The following is a 15,577-nucleotide window of genomic DNA, read 5'->3' as shown; positions in this document are numbered from 1 at the left end:
TGTGCGAATTGTCAATAGTGCCATAAGAAAATCCCAAAAAGTGTAATAAAAAAACGACAGAAAGACGCATGTCATTCGCGCTCATACAACAAAAAGTTAATAATTTTTTTATTAAATATATTTGTATATATATCATAAATTAAATATTTAAGTAAACTATAGTTTTGTTAATAATAATTATTAGTAACTATACAATTAGAATTAATTCTGTGAGAATTGTGTATTAATAAAGAAGAAATAAAAAAATTTTAATTTAAAATGTTTGTTTAAAATAGTATAGTTTTTTATATGACACTACTAAATGAGAGCAACAGAGATGTATGATCACAGAATCTGCACAGTGCCTGTGGCAGGCTCTTTTCACCACTTCTGAGTGTTTGCAAACCTAGTGTTTCACTAGTTTTTTCACTACTTTTGGCTGGCAGGGTTCCTGCGTGCAATAACAAAAAATGGTAGTAAAGATCACTACTAATACAATCTTTTAGGACAAAGATGCCTAGGCATCTCTCTTTTTTAATTAGCTACTGAAGTAGCTTTGTACATACATCAAGATCTACAAGATGCATTGAAAATTTAGCCACCGTTTTGAAATTACCTAATTATAAAAGTGATCTGTGTGATCTGTCAATTCTATTTTTAAAAGAAAATCCGGTTCTTAAGTGATTAACTTGTTTTAAAAAACAAACTCCTCTCTCTCTAAAATCTCCGATTTGATCGTATTTCGAATAGCTACTTTTTCCAGTGTACGATTGCACACCTGTGACGAAAGCTCAAGCGAAAAAATCTCAGCAAAATAAACGAATGTTAAATTTCTTCTTATTGGGATAAGAATCTACCCGAAGACCTTTTAAATAAGCTACTTCTTCACAAAACTCTTTTCGCTGAAACAGAGCTTTTCTGTTCCAGAAAAACATGATACTGTAAATGGCGATTGCTTTGGAAAATCAACGATGGACGCTAAAATTGGCCATAATACCTTGTTCGAATAAGGCCATCTATTCCTATATCAAATACAATGTTATCTTTCATTTCAAGGTTAGGAAATTAACTTTTCTCAAAATAGTTTTCCTCTACATAGAAACGTGCCACTTGGAATAGTTTAAATATTAACCTTTTTTCTACTTGTACCCAAAAAAATTTTTGGCTGTTAAAGGCAAATCCGCTAAACTTATTTTTCGCAAGGTTTGAAGCAAATCAGTTACTGTATGTGGGGACTGTGGGACACTCTATTCCGTAAAGCCCAACGTTTTTTCTATGTATTTCTACTAAAATTTTCGCATTGTCACTATCGCTATCAGTGATATCCTGGCTGTCACAATCATTTAAATATATACAAGTATCTACAAAGCTCCATTCCTGTACAGAATTCGGTATGACGCTATGTTTTCAAATGTTACAAAAAATAAATGATTAATTTCACTAAATCAGACAAATTTTATTTTAGATTATTATGCCAAGTTTCAAGTGCCTTAAAATTTCTGTTGATTTTAGATCATTTTTTGCTGACGGATTTGTAACTTACTCGAAAATTTCTTAAAAGTTCATATGGGAGTTTGTTGGATTTTTATAAATGTTGTAAAATGTTTGAAATTTTGATTTATATGCTTTTTGAACTAATTCGTACCAAAAGATCCGTCAGGATCGGGAAGGACCGTTCGATAGCCAACGAGGTTTCAGACAAGGCGAATACTTTTCGTGTGACTTCTTCAATCTACTCTTGGAAAAAATAATTAAAATGTACTATCTTCTGTAAGAGTGTACAGGTGCTGGCGTACGCCGATGATATTAATATCATTGGCCACACCAACCGCCGTAAGTTCTGCTTTCTCTGAACTAAATAAAAATGCTAAGCAAATGGGTCTGGTAATGATAAGCAAACAGTCGTCGCACTCGCGACTTGGCTCTCACGCCTCTGTTGACAGTCATGACTTCGAAGTCGTAGGTATTTTCAAATATCTTCTAACCAGTATTAAAGCAACAACAATGTCAGCCTGGAAATCCAACGCAGGATAACTCTTGCCAACAGGTGATACTTCGGACTAAGTAGGCAATTGAAAAGTAAAGTTCCTCTCTCGACGAACAAAAAACAAACTCTATAAGTCACTCATTACTCCCGTCCTGCTATGTGGTGCAGAGACATGGACGATGACAACATCTGATGAGTCGACGTTACGAGTTTTCGACAGAATGGTTCTGCAATAGATTTATAGTCTTGGCTGTAGGGCGGCTACTGAAGCGTTGGGATGCTGGCCTTGGACAGGTAGCTGTTCACAAGAAAGGCGGTGTGAGAAGGGGCGTTGTTGTGGTGCAACTTTCAATCGGCTGCGATGTCTTGTCGGACCCGATTGACCCTTCGCGTACATCTACTCTAACGAACGAGGCATTTTCGGCTTGCACCCCTCACAGGAACACGTCGTGCGAAAATGTTTGCCTAGACTCTCCAGGATCTCGGAGACAACTGACCAGCCGCTGGTTCGTTAGTTAGGAACGCCCTCTACCCAATCCAGTCGGTGCGCGCACGCTCCGAACTATAGTCGCGTCGGAAGAAAATCAGTCCTATTACTTTCCAGCCAAACCCTGTAGTTCAGCCAATTAAAAGACAGCGGCTGCACTATCGAGGTTATGTCGTGCACATGGACGAAAACACTCCAGCTCTATAGTATTCGACGTAGTACCAACCGAGGACAGTAGAGGAAGACCTCCATTCCGTTGGAAGAACCAGGTGGAGAAGATCTGGCTTCGCTTGGAGTCTCCAATTGGCGCCACCTTGCGAGAAGAAGAAACGACTGGCGCGCTGTTGTTAACTCTGCTATAACCGCATAAGCGGTGTCTATACCAGTAAAGAAGAAGAAGAAACTTAAACCATCCAAAAACTCATAAATGTACACTTTAATATAAATAGTCATAAGTTATTCAAATAAATTAGCATTCAAATTTTGAAATAGAAAGAATAAAAAAGTGCACGTGACTATTTATATATTTTATTTCTAGTATAAAAAAGTTTAACTTATTACCTCGCGCGAGTTACATCTCAGGTTACGTCTGACGTCATGCAGTTGTGCACCACATCGCATGATCAGCCAGTACGTGACCAAAACAGCAGACTCAGCATATTTTGAGTCTTTTGGAATGTGCGGTACACCCACACATTCGGGCAGACTCGAGTTGCTGATCTGATGGCAGAGTCAGACTGATGCTCACTACCGAACAGTAAACAACGTTTTTAATCTATAACTGGCGCAGTCGAACGGAACGATTCCATATTCTCTCTCAGCTCCGCTCAGCTAGTAAAGAAAAGCTAAATAAAGGCTAAATAAATTATTATGAAACAAAAGTACTGTTATTAAAAGAAAAGTGGCAAAGATACAGCTAATCATATAAATCCCAAAGCAGAACAAAATAATACATTTGAGTTGGAAAATTATAGCAAAAGCAAAAACAAAATTCAAAAAGTGAAAGAATTTGTGAAAAGTGCAAAACAAAAATTATTTTGAGAAAAAATAAAGAAAACTGTTGGAAACCCTAAAAGTGAGCTCTAAAATATTCCATTGGATTACTGCATTTGGATTACCTTTAATACAAAAACAACTGCAGCAACAGCGGAGACAGCAGGAGCAGCTATAGTGCAGAAAAGTATTAAATATGCTACAACAGATAAAGAATATGTCAAGTCAGCACAACGTCTCCAGACAAGTGGTGGAGCTGACCGGAAACGAAGACGGCGACGAAAACCACGAGAAGGACGGTGAACGAAATTCAAGCTATTGACAGCGGCAAAGGGAAAGTGAAATATTTATGATCAACAGGGAGAAGAGAAGTTTCCAACGACAATAACATTAACAAAAGCAACAACAACAACATTAACAAAAGCAACAGCAACAATAACAGTAACAACAGCAGCAAAAAAACAGAGCAACATTAACAACAACAACGACACCAGTAACAGTAACAACAGCAACAACAAAACAACAACAACAGCAGCACCAACAGCAAGGTAAAATAATATTCAACTAATAATTTAAAAATTTAAGTAGTAGTTTTATTTGAAGCCATTACTTTCTTTGTAAAAAAAAAAAAAAAAAAAAAACAAAAAGTCAACGCAGAAATTATACTCACTAAATGTTTCAATCAATTCAAAACCAATACCGTTAGAAAAAGAAACGAACAAACGAGAAAAGAAACAAGCCAACAGAGTTGCAATTGTTTTATAATTTTTGTTGCAAAAAAAAAAAAATAAAAAAAAAATAATAATAATAAAAATAAAAAAATATGGCAGAGCAAATAGAAATGCCAACTCAATGCTTGGCATCGTTAACACAGATAGCTGCACAAAATGCAGCAATAAATCAACTTACAATTAGGCAAAGAGTCGAAAGAAACTTAAGATATGTATCTCCCTTTGAAGGAATTGTAATAATATTAACATTTTTTGAGAAAAAATTTTATGCTTTGGTCGACTCTGGTTCAACCATAAGTATAATGAAAAAATCTAGTTATATGATTTGTTAATAGGAAATGATTTCCTTTTTAAAAAACGTTAAAACCATTGATTTCGAAAAAATGACAAAAATTTAAAAAAATGGTGTGAATCTTCCATTCTATATGAAAACTATGCAAGAGCAAGTTTATTCATTAGATATAAGTGAAGTAAAAAACATCAACCTTGATCATTTAAAAACAAATGAGAAAAAGGAATCGAAAAAATTATTAAAGCATTTCAATAAACTTATCTAATTAGAAAAAGTCACAGTAGATATAGCTCACCTATTCTAATAATACCGAAAAAGATAGATAATTCGGGAATTCAAAAATTCAGGCTAGTGGTTGATTATAGGAGGTTAAACCAATTGACTGTAGACGATAAGTATCCTCTACCGAATATCGAATGAATCTTAGATGAATTGGGCAAAGCACAGTACTTTAGCACCATAGATCTAGCAAAAGGTTACCATCAGATTTTAATGGCAGAAAGGGACATCCAGAAAACAGCTTTTGTCACTCCAGCAGGACTATATGAATACGTCCGAATGCCTTTCGGGTTGAAAAATGCCCCAGCTACTTTTCAGAGATTTATGAATGATAGAGCAGAACAATTAATAAAATATTTAAATGCCGAAAATGTAGAAGTCCATCATACAAAACCAAATAGCCATACAGGAAATGCAGACATTGGGAGGCTACACTCAACCTTGTTAGAAAAACTAACAGAAATTGAGGATCCAAGTCTCTCAACAGAAATGAGGATACAGATCGTTATAGGTAACTATAATGATCGCTATCACTCAACCATAAAATGTACACCCAATAACGCAAGAAATAGTATTGATCCAACTATTTTAAAAAATACAATAGACCAGAAGAAATAACTCACCATACACAATAGAAATAAGTACAGAGAAGACTATATAAAACTGAGATCGACCGGACCGATAAAAAATTACAAAAGAGTACGGCATAAAGATCAACCGTATTACCGAATTAATCCACTACAGAACGTTCATCCTACTAATATAAAAAGTCCAATGAAATTGGCAAATATTGAAAACCCAAACGAGAGGGATGAAGATACATTTAGCTTAAGGGCATTTAATGGGGATTATAACAAATAAAAAAAAAAAACCGTCATAAACATGAAGTTCAAAATAATATAGCCGCCGCTAAAAACAATTTAATACATCCGGGGATGTTAACTAAAGAAGAAATAGATAACTTTGACATAGATTTTTATAAACTGAAACTGGCCAAGGTAGGAGTAGAAGCTTTCAAAAATGAAGCACTTGTGTTCGCCATTCAAATACCAAAGAGTTTTTTTAAAGTATATGTAAAATTAATTATGCCTCTTCCAAACAAACGAAAATTGCAAATAGTTCATGAGGATGAAAAAATTTTAACAATAAATAAAAAACATTATAAATATGAAGATAATACGTTATTAAGAAAACTAAAATTAAGTAGGAATTGTATTTTTTTAACGCTTGTGAATTTAAATATAACAATACTACAATAATACAAGAAATAAGCGATGATACTTTAATCATCAAGAATGCAAAAAAATTGAAACTTATACAAAATTGTGATGACAGAGATTTTGTACTGCAAAATAACTATATATTAAATTTTGAGAAATGTGAAATTAAAATTAATGACGAAAAATTTAGTTACAACAAGACTAAATTTGTTGATAGACTGATACATCCTATAAAAATTTTAAACCAAAGCTATGAGTCAAAAATAAAATTTGAAGATATTGTACCAAATCATTTCAAGAACATTAAAGAAATAGAGGAACTAAAATATCATAAAAACGTATCCTATGGCATAAGTGCCTCACTAATTATAACAATATTAATAAGTATAATTATTGTTACTATTTACTTATGTAAAAGAAAAAATGAAAAGATAAGTTTGAAAATCATAAATAAAAGAAGTCAGGAGACTTCTCAGAGTGGCTCTGGGGGAGTTACATCTCAGGTTACGTCTGACGTCATGCAGTTGTGCACCACATCGCATGATCAGCCAGTACGTGACCAAAACAGCAGACTCAGCATATTTTGAGTCTGTTGGAATGTGCGGTACACCCACACATTCGGGCAGACTCGAGTTGCTGATCTGATGGCAGAGTCAGACTGATGCTCACTACCGAACAGTAAACAACGTTTTTAATCTATAACTCGCGTAATTTAAATGGACCAGTCCAGGTCAAATTTCTGTCTGTCTGTATACTCGTATAAGTGAGCTTGTACCTCAGAATAACAAAACCAGTCACTTCAATCTGAAGTCTTTGAACAACTTTTTGTAGCATTTTGTAAAGCATTTGCTTTAAAATTTAGTATATGAAATAGTTTTCAGATTGTTTTGCTTTGTAGGACCTTGTTTTGAGGGTGTAGCTTCTGCAGGTGTACATGGGCTCTTTTCTTCAGAAATCATTTTTTCCACTTTTAGATATTTTGTTGATTTAGATTCCTTAGAATCTCCGTTCATTTAGTTACTATAAGAGGTGAAAATAAGAGAAAACGCATATTTCGTTTTCCTTATTCCCAGTTCTTATTTAGTTGTGCTTTTAACTTTGTTCTTGTTTTCTTTATACAAGTATTCTTGTGTATACGAGCGATAGTGAAAAGAGAAAAAAAGGTTAATAACCTTTGTATATGAGTCTGCATAATATGCTTAAATTTTTTTGTTTGCAATCCTGCTTGCTTGTGCTTTAACAAGACCAAGAGGACTTGTGTTTTAACAAGAACCAGGGGTATTGCTGGAAAGGTGCCGAATTATTCTTTGAAAGTATGTACGAATATGTATGTATGTGTGAAAAATTAGAATGCCAATACCTATGTACAAGTATGGGCTTTTTTTGCAAATTGTATTTTTTTTTTTTGGTTTTGACCTTATAGTCTTTTTTTGATTACTTAATTTTTAATAAATTCAATTTTCCTAATTCCTAATTAATGCTCCGATTAGTTTTTCTAAATTTTTAATTAATTCCCGAAAGTTTAAAAAGTTTTAATTTAAAGGTAGTATATACCGGCATAGGCAAATTGTATGCCGTATGTATGTATATTACTTTACAGTACGAATAAAGCGGGAAAAGAAAATTGGTGAGGTACAAGTATGCACTTTAAGTACACATGGAAATTTGTGTAAATTTGTGGAATTTGATCGTTATTATTTATATACATATTTGTGTATTTTACTTTCCAACTTTGGTTGTTACTTAAGGTCGATTGTATAAAATATGAATATAAGTGTCTGCATAAGTTATTTTTTTTTTGTTTTTTTGTTTTTTTCTATTACTTTTCGAACTTACCCAAGCTTACTATTTACACAATCCTGGAATGGGAAGGCACTGATCTTAATAAAGGAAAACACAACGCAAAGAACTTTTCTTTTCACGATATAATATTTATTTATCGTATGTAAAACACGATGTATTTGAAGAAAATCCACTGCTGGACACTGTTGGCGAACTCGATGATCACGTCACTCCGTCACTTGGTGGTTTATGAAAAAGGAAAGTGCGGTGGTTGTTGCTGTAGAACAAGTGAAAAAATTAATAAATACGGTCGAACTTCTTGCTTCACGGACGAAACGATAAGAGACGGATCCCGTTCGGATCTATCCCTCTTGATAGTTTGGGTGGTGAATATTAGATTATTCCGAGTCGTCTCGTTGATGATCGTGTGGTTGTTGTGTTGTAATAATGAGCGGTGTTAGGTACTGTGCTTGATATGTGTGTGTGTAGTGGTGTGTGCTGTGAACTGTTGTGACGTGATGTGATGTGATGTGGGATGTTGCAGAACGCTCATAACTCATGTGAACATCCCGGCCCCCCTAAGCGAATTAATCGGCTAGGAGCCTCTGCAGCTGTTGCAGTGTACTCAGTACAGAGGTCAACCCTGTTGAGCGTCGTTGTTGCTGGCGATGAGTGTGGCGTGGCGGAGATGGCCGTGAACGTATGGTGGTTGGTTGGCTGCTTCGTCGTCGCCGAGTAGGATCGCTGCGTGGTCTGGTACGGGTGTTGGAGCGATTTTCCGAAGTATTGGCTCAGCGGGTAAATCGATGAAATAGAGTGTGATGTGGCCTCTGGCAATATTGACAGGCGCCGTCGGCCCAGCACTCTATGGTGGCGTGGTCATTTGCCAGGCAGGATATGCAATGCCCGTGGGCTCTTGAAACCTGCTGTCGTTGAGCGGGCTTCATGCTCTTAAAAATGGTACATCTTTTCAGGGCGTATGGGCGATGGCAGAGGCTGCAACATGGAGGCCTCTGTGGCTCCAACAGCTGCTCTACTCGTATCTTCCTGACTGCTGCGGTGGATGGGGGTGGTCGCATAACCCGGGTCCTTGGAGCGGCTACAGGTGTATCCGACGCTTTGGGTGTAGCCATTTCGGACCTTACGGTGTTGGAGGTGGTTTGGGTCTCCTCTACGTCCATTTCTATGGGAATATAAGATTGCATGAAATTGATTTTATTTATAATGTTATAATTTAGTTGTTGTAGCTACATATCTATACATATGTATATGTATAATTGCTTGTTCTTCAACGCGCTTGTTTGAGTTTATTTTTATGTACGGATTATAAAGCGCGTTAATTTCGAATTACCGGAATTGATTTATTATTTTTCGATTAATTTTGCGAGTTATTTTGCGGTTTTTGGTTGAAGTTGTTGTACGCTGTTTGGAAGAAAACACATTTTGGCGACTGGTCGAGTTAATATGCCGGTTGGTGTTCGAACATCGACTACTCTTATGTGATCATCTGATCCTCGATGAACCTTTTCAATGCGGCCTAGTCGCCATTCTGTTGGAGGAAGGCATTCGTTCTGTATGATGACGCATTCTCCTGCATTGGCTTCCTTCTGGGCCGTTTTCCATCGATATCTCTTATGGGACCTCCATTTGAGATAGTCTTCCTTCCATCTGTGGCTGAATTCGTGATGGAGAATCTTAATTATTTCCCATCGATTTACTAAATTGAGTGAGTCTCCTTTTGTCTCAGGTATGGCGAGAAGAGGAGCTCCTCTGAGGAAATGACCAGTTGTATGAGCTGTGAATTCGGAGGGATCTTGCGAGAGGGGTGATATGGGTCTTAAATTTAACACGGCTTCGATACGAGTGAGCAGTGTAGTAAACTCCTCATAATTGAATTTATGACTACCAGCCGTTTTCTTTAAATGGGACTTAAAGACAAAGACAGCCACATACCCTTTTCTAAATGAAGAAGACCTTAACATGGAGGCCTTTATCTGGAAAGGTCCAGCAAAATCAACCCCAGTGATGGTAAAGGGTAGAGCATAGTTGCAGCGTTGAGGTGGTAAAGCTGCCATGATTTGCGTACCCATTTTGTGTTTGTACATGGTACATGGTTTACGCATGAAAATCGTCCTTTTGATTTGTGGCTTTAGTCGCGGTATAAAAAATTCTTGACGGACCATTTGTTGCATTAAGCGATGCTCACCATGCAGTGTAAGCTGGTGCAGATATGTTAGAAATAGGTAAGTAAAACGGGATTTCTCTGGAATAATGATGGGATGTCGTTCGTTGTAACTTATGCTGGAGTTGGCTAGTCTTCCATTTGCCCGTATTAGCCCCTTAGAGTTCAAGAATGAATTTAAGACGAGAAGTGAGCTTCCCTTTTCGAGAGGTCGCTTTTCGAGCAACTTTGATTTCTCTTTGCTGAAATAGCGAGTTTGTGTATATAATATTAGACTGACCTTGGCATGTTGCAAGTCGGAATGCGTTAGTTGTACGCAAGGATCATTTAGTACTCCTTTCATTTTTTGTTTAAGTCTTTGAATGAATTGGTTCATATAAGCGACTACCCTTAGTGCTCTAATAAATGATGAAAATCTGTAGAGAATATCATTCTCTTCTGGAGTGATATGAAAACTTTCTATTTTCCGACTTTCCGGAGGTATGATATTCCGAGCAGGAGACTTTGGCCAGAATTCTGGTGATTCTGTTAGCCATGTGGGACCGTTCCACCAGAGTGTAGTGCTGGTGAGGTGCTGTGGCTTGCAACGTCTTTTCCCAAGATCCGCTGGGTTATCTGCAATTGCAACATGTTGCCATTTTGCTGAGCCAACTAATAAGTCTAAGATTTAAGATATTCGGTTAGATACATACATAGGTCTTCCAGGTATAGGGTGGTTTTTCTAACCATGCTAAAACTATCTCTGAGCTTGACCAAAGATACATTTTATGATCGTTTAATTTGAGATGGGTTTGGACTGTTGAAATTAATTTTGCTAACAGAAGACCATTCAGTTCAAGCCGTGGCAGACTGAGTGTCTTCAAAGGTGCAACTTTTGCTTTTGTTACTAAGAGGTGTGAAGATATTTTGTTATCGTACTGAATGCGTACGTAAACTGTTGCGCAATAAGCCTTTTCAGAGGCATCACAGAAACCGTGTAATTCTGCGTTAATGTTAGGGGTGAAATTTACCCATCGAGGGATTCGAATTTCAGATATAGTATGTAAGTTGTTAGCAAATTGAACCCATTTCACTAAACGTAAATGTTTTACCTGTTCATCCCATTCAGTGCCATCTTGCCACAATTCTGGAATGAGGATTTTAGCTTGAATCATTATAATTAAAAGTTTTGCCACCGAGGAAAGTATTTGGCGTTTTGTAATGGCGGACATTGCAGATATTGACTCAATTGTATATGAGAATTGAATCTGTTATCGCATTCCATTGAATCTCTAGGGTTTTTGTTGTACTGGCCGTTTCAAATTTAAGGAAATTTGTATCTAATAAGTCTTCCTTTTTAATGTGTTTTATTATTTCAGGGTGATTTGATGTAATCTTCTTTAAGGGGAAACCTGCTGAATTTAATGCTTTGATCACTTGCGATAGTGATTCGCATGCTAATGCGATACTGTGGCTACCTGATAGTATGCCGTCCACGTAAGTTTTGTGTTTGCAACACAGAAGATGCTAAAGGCAAATTTGTTGCATTTTTTTGCCACTTCATGTAATGTTCTAATGGCCAAATAGGGTGCACAATTAATGCCAAAGGTGACGGTTTTAAGTTTGTAGTCGCTAATTGGACTATTACTTGATTTGCGGAAGACTAAACGCTGGAAATCATGTACTACAATTTGTCTGTACATTTTTTTCTACATCCCCATTGAAAACGTATTTAAACATGCTGCAATTTAGAATTAGCAACATGCGATCAGGTTGTAACGTTGGCCCTGTGTATAGTACATAATTAAATGATTTGCCTGAGCTCGTAGTCTTTGAGGCATTGTTGCAATTTTGTCAGGTATTATTACCTCATGATGTGGCAGATAAAAAGATAAATATCTACCTTTAGATACCTTTTCATATGATACAGCTTCTTCCATAGGATTGAGGTCAAGATTTTCATCCATCACATTATCGTATGCCGTTTTAAGCTCACTTTTCTTTATCAGGCCTTTTTCTAGGCTTAGAAATTGGTGGACTGCTGATATTCTAGAGTGGCCTAGAGCTATGGTTTCAGGAAAAGTTGGTTTGAATGGCAATCACACAACATAACGACCATGTTCGTTTCTTGCTGTTGTGGAATTGTGATTGGCTTCGCATGCCTAGTCTTCTTCTAGAAAGTTGGGTGACTTGGGGTAATTCTTCTATTTGCCAGAATTTTTAAGTTGATTATTTAAGAACTCGTTTGAGATATTTTCCACTTGTGTGGTGAAAGAATTGATTTTTTCAGGGACTTCCAATCCAAATCTAATCCACCCAAAGATTGTATTTTGGGCTGAAAATTTATTGGAGATTTTCCTATACCTTCAAGAATTATTTGAGGTATTAAGTCACTGCCTAATAATATGTCGATTTGTGATGGGGTATGACAATTGGGATCTGCTAATTTGAGATCTGAGCATTTTTCCCAGTGTAATTTATTTACTTCATAAATACGGATATCATATATGTACCCATATATGACAATATATAGATATAGACAAGAACGCATGACGGATTTGAGGAAAAAAATAATTATTTCATCAATTTAGCGACTAAAAAGCTAAAAAAAATAGTATTTAAAAAAGCGGCTCAGACCCGGATTTGAACCCAAAACCCTTGCATGACAGCTGCAGACTCTAACCACTGAGCTATTGCTGCATGTAACAAAGGTTGGCAAAATTAGCAATATATGCAAGGGACAAGAAAACTTTGGTTTTCAGCAGCATTGTTATCGAGTAGAAAACAAAAGAATATAGAAAATCAGAACATAATAAAACATTGTCATCCATTAACCAATATATGTACACACATATGACTTAAAATACAAATAGTACCGTTACCTTTTCTACAATTATTTTACCATATGCATTTTTTCATATTATTTATCACATTACGTGTAATTAATTGTGATTAAAATTGTATAGTTATATTTTTGATTAAATATCGTGTTAAATAATATTTAAATTTAAAGAAAATGGAAGTCATCGTTACTGTGTCAAACAAAGCAAGTAATAAAATATTTTTGGATGGTTTTGATTACCATTCATTCCAAAAATGAAAAGAAGAAAGAGTTCCGCTGGTCGTATGCGCAAAGAAAATCCCTAATGTGTAAAAGTGTTGTTGTGACAAAAGAAAATAGTGGCGATCATTTAATTCTACGCGCTCCTACTGCCCATAATCATGATCCAAAGGCCCATCAAGTATCTATGGCACAGGCGAACAACAAAGTAAAGGATTTGAGTACATCATCTTCACTGGCGCCTTCCCAAATTATTAGGGAAGCCGTTGTAGATTGCCGACCAGACCGCCGGGTGTACTTACCATCGAAACGACCCAAAAAAATTAAAATAAGCCGACTTCGAAAGGGTACATATACCAACGAACCAGGAAATGTACAGGAAATTAATATACCGGACCATTTGAAATACCTGGAGGGAGAATTATTTGTGTTGAGTGATTGGGATTTCGATGGTGAAAAGAACATTTTTATGGGCACAACGAGTTCCCTAAAGGAATTGGAGAGGTCACACTGCTGGGTGATGGATGGGACGTTTTTTGTTGTACCGAAAGTTTTTCGCCAACGATTCACCATACAAGGGCTAATTGATGGTCAATTTGTGCCTCTAGTTTTTTGCCTGATGAGCAAAAAATCCAAGCAGGCGTACACTGAATTTTTTCATCAACTATTTAATTTGGCTTTAGCACAGAATATTAATCTTAATCTGCAAAGAATTATTACTGATTTTGAGCGAACCGTCTCGTCTGCGGCAAAAGAGTATTTTCCTGATGCCCGATATTAAGGGTGTCTATTTCACTTTGGCCAGATCATTTGGAGACGAGTTCAGAAAGAAAGGCTTTCTCAAAAATATGGCAATGATGAAAGTTGCAGCATAGCTGTTCGTATGCTGAAAAGTTTATCATTTGTTCCCCCAGAATGTGTGTCAGATTATTTCAGTGAACTGAAGAGTAGCTCGACAGACAGAGATTTTAAAAAATTGTGTGCTTGGTTTAAAAACCAGTACATTAGTGAAAATAAGAAGGCGGATCAAATTTTTGGTGAGTTTCGGATTCTTTTAAGGATAATTTTCCACGCACTCAAAATTCAATCGAGGCTTGGCACCGTAGGCTTAAAGTAATTGTAGGGAGAAAAAATGTGGTGTATATGAAATCATAAAACATTTAAAAAAAGAAATGATTGAAGTTAAATCAACCATAGAAAAAATACACTCAGGGATCGGTGTGCGAAAAAAAAAAGAATGTCGAGCGTGTAAAGAAAATTAAAAAAGTTGTTAAACGTCGTTTAGATTTAGATAAACTTATTTATTTAAAATCGATAGCACACTGTATTTCATTATGTAATTAGAATTTCCATATATGGTTTATTTATGTAAATGTTTTGAATTTATTGCTTTTTTGTTTATTTACATCACTAAAGATTGGTCTACATATGTATGTATATAAATAAATGTTTATGTTAATGTATATAAGTTATTCGAAAAATTGTGAAGTTTGTATTTATTTATGTTGTACAAATATGTTAAACTGATTGATATAACATGTATTGCATTTTCTTTAATTTACCTATTAAATATTCGTGAAACCATTAAACATAAAATATCTCGTGAACTTCAACTTTAGATATAATATTGAGTATAGAATTCCCTTTTTTTTATAATTTATTCAATTATTGTCTAATTCACTTTATTAAAACATTTCTTAATATATTTGATTTTAGATTTATAAAGTCACTTGATGCAACAAGTGCCAAAGTGATTTGCATAACATTTTTTTGTTTGAATTATTCAATTAATTCAAATATTATGACAAAAAACAGCAAAAAAGAAAAAAACAACAAACACATGCGGGAGCTGTAGCACATGAAAATTTTCATTAGCTCCGCTCTGCTGCCGCTCCCAATTTTTTGCTACCGCTACGCCTAAGCATAGCGCAGCATTTAATTTTTTGCTATCGCAACAGCTATAGTTTTTTACCTAACAAAACTCGGAGCAGAGTAGAGCACATACTTTTACATTATTATGCTAAGACTATGCTGTGGCTCCCGCCAAAGTGAGAGCGGTAGCGATAGCATAGCAATAATTCTAGAAATTTTGCTGCTACGGAGTAGTAAATGAGAACCCTGCTATATATTATTATAATATTCCACAGGTCATCGTATTCTGGGTCACTGTCCCAATCGCATTGCCAATCCGATTCTACACTTTTTTCACAAAAAATAATTTCATATTAATCTTCTTTTCACAAAAACTGAAAATTCAAACCAAGTCAAAACAAAAACCTAATTAAGTCTTCAATTTTCAGTACATAAGCATAACTTAAGTATGAACTGTAAAACACCATTTTCCTGTTTTATCTTAAGCACAGCTTAAGTATGGAAACCGAGCATTATTGCAGCGAACCCGGGTTTTATTATGATTGTAGAGTTCTTAAAAGATCACGACTTCTTGGAAAAGCGGAAAACAATATTGACAATTTATTTCCAAATTCTTGCTTCATTATCGATGACTCGACGTAACCCTGGAAAAATTACATTATACCGGTTTTCAAAGATTATGGTTTGCTAACGTATAATCAAATAAATTTCAACAAGACATATTCTTCTTCAA

This window comes from Bactrocera neohumeralis, unplaced genomic scaffold (genome assembly GCF_024586455.1).
Source record: "Bactrocera neohumeralis isolate Rockhampton unplaced genomic scaffold, APGP_CSIRO_Bneo_wtdbg2-racon-allhic-juicebox.fasta_v2 cluster10, whole genome shotgun sequence".
Taxonomy (NCBI): Eukaryota; Metazoa; Arthropoda; class Insecta; order Diptera; family Tephritidae; genus Bactrocera; species Bactrocera neohumeralis.
This window is presented reverse-complemented; position numbering follows the sequence as displayed.